Source organism: Quercus lobata, chromosome 2, assembly GCF_001633185.2.
Source record: "Quercus lobata isolate SW786 chromosome 2, ValleyOak3.0 Primary Assembly, whole genome shotgun sequence".
Lineage (NCBI taxonomy): Eukaryota > Viridiplantae > Streptophyta > Magnoliopsida > Fagales > Fagaceae > Quercus > Quercus lobata.
In genome coordinates, this window is record NC_044905.1 from 101,156,187 (window position 1) to 101,158,288 (window position 2,102).

General features: G+C 37.0%; 1 pseudogene; it reads right to left on the bottom strand.

The window, feature by feature from the left end:
* Window positions 1–440: 440 nt before the first annotated feature.
* LOC115974054 lies at window positions 441–1,276 on the bottom strand (annotated as a pseudogene).
* Window positions 1,277–2,102: the final 826 nt, after the last annotated feature.

The following is a 2,102-nucleotide window of genomic DNA, read 5'->3' on the forward strand; positions in this document are numbered from 1 at the left end:
TTTTAGTGCATGTCTTTAGTAATCTTAGATGGGGAAATGTGAGTATGAGTCTTTTTGTTTAGTTATAAACTTTCAGGGAAAAAATATGTATAGAACACTAAAAATACCTCAGAAATCATGAATATAAAAATATTGATGGTTCAAAAGTTGTTATCATCATGATTGAGGGGATAAAAATGGTACAAAAATGAACTTCTAATTTAGTTTATCCATTAGAAAGTGACGATCATACAACCTGAGGGTCTGGCTCAAAAATTGTTGGAATATTGTATCTATAAGTTTACAGCACACAAGCTGGCATTCAAATGAAGATAGAAGTTTAACTTGTTTATTCTCTTAAAAATTGTTTATTGCCATACCACCCAAACTAAACATATTCCATTAATGTCTAATAGACACTTAAAACTAGGTACCATTTCAGATACCCTTAAATGTAGATCCTATTGATTACATGTCTCCATAAGAAAGGCAATACAAGGAGTGATATTTAAATACAAATCATTTTTTCTCCTACAGGTTGATCCCAAATTCTCGGTCATGTCAAGTTCTTCTGGTTTAACTTCATTTGATAGTTTCCAGTCAAAGTGGTATAGCAATTGAGCAAGTGCAAGTTCAATAATTGCAATACCAAATGTTATGCCTGGACACATCCTTCTTCCAGCCCCGAATGGAAGGAATTCAAAGTCATTCCCTTTCAAATCAATAGAAAAACCATGGAACCTCTCTGGCTGAAAGCAATTAGCATTAACCCAATAATCAGGATCTCTCCCTATAGCCCACACATTGACAATAACTTTGGTTTTAGTAGGTATGTCATATCCATTGATTTCACATCTCTCCCTACATTTCCTTGGGATTAAGGTTGCAGGAGGATGTAATCGTATAGTTTCTTTAACAACTAATTTCACATAATCTAATTTCTGAATGTCTGTATATTCAGTTTTCCTCTTTCCTTTAAGACTTTGCGCACTTCAGCCTTGTGCCGTCTCCATTACCTTTGGGTTTCTTAGCAACTCTGACATTGCCCATTCTAAGGTTGTCGCTGCAGTCTCACCCCCTGCAAGGTAGATTTCCTGAAGGAAAAAAATGATCTAACTTTTGAGTGATATAAATCTTATTAATAGTTGAAAAACACTTGGTATTGCAAGATTCAAATTAAGTCATACCGAAGTGACAGCTTTGATGTGCTTGGTATTGTGATCTCAAGTTTGAGGTCATTCGACTTCTGAAGTTTTAGGAGAACATCAACAAGATCTTTCCTTGCATGAAGAGTCATTGGTGGTGCTAGCGGTTATCATATTCATCTTATGATCATCAACTATATCCTGAAGAATTTTGTCCCTCTTTTGGTGTAGTCTCTTCAAGGTAGTCTTCATCCCATTGATTGAAGCAATGAATTTAAGTGAAGGGTACAAATCTGGCACATTAAAAGCTGAACTATGCATCATTATCTCCTTAAACGGAGATATGAAGTCGTCCTGACCTTTGCACTTTTCTCCAAATGCTACTCTAGAAATTACAGTATTTGTCATGGCGAATAAATTCTTGCTGAGATTGACGGGAAGCCCATTGGACGAAGAAAGGGTTTCTATAAGATTCCATACCTCTTCTTCTCTTACTGATCTAAATGAGTGGACTCGCTGAGCATTTAGAAGTTCCTATACACAAAATTTTCTCATTTGTCTCCAGCAATCGCCATAGGGAGAGGCAAGAATGCCTGAATAATCATATGAGAGAAATTCACTCACATAAAAGTCAGGCCTTTGCGCAAAACAAAGTTCATGTGTTTTCAATACCTGTCTAGCTGCTTCTGGTGACGAAATGATCACCGTTGATACCTTACCCAACTGTAGCCGCATAACAGGTCCATGTTTCTTTGCTAAATCTCTCAAAGAAGAATGAGGTAATGATCCTGTGGTAATCAACTGATGCAAGTTCCCTATAAGAAGAAGCTTCCACGGCCCTGGTGGTGACTTCAGGATGGTACCTCGGGCTTTATTTCTCTTCCAATATGCCACCAGTACCAAAAGGAAGAAGAAGCAGGTAAGGATTGAAGTAAAAGACAGTAACTGGAACATTATGGACATTGAAGAAGCTCTTAC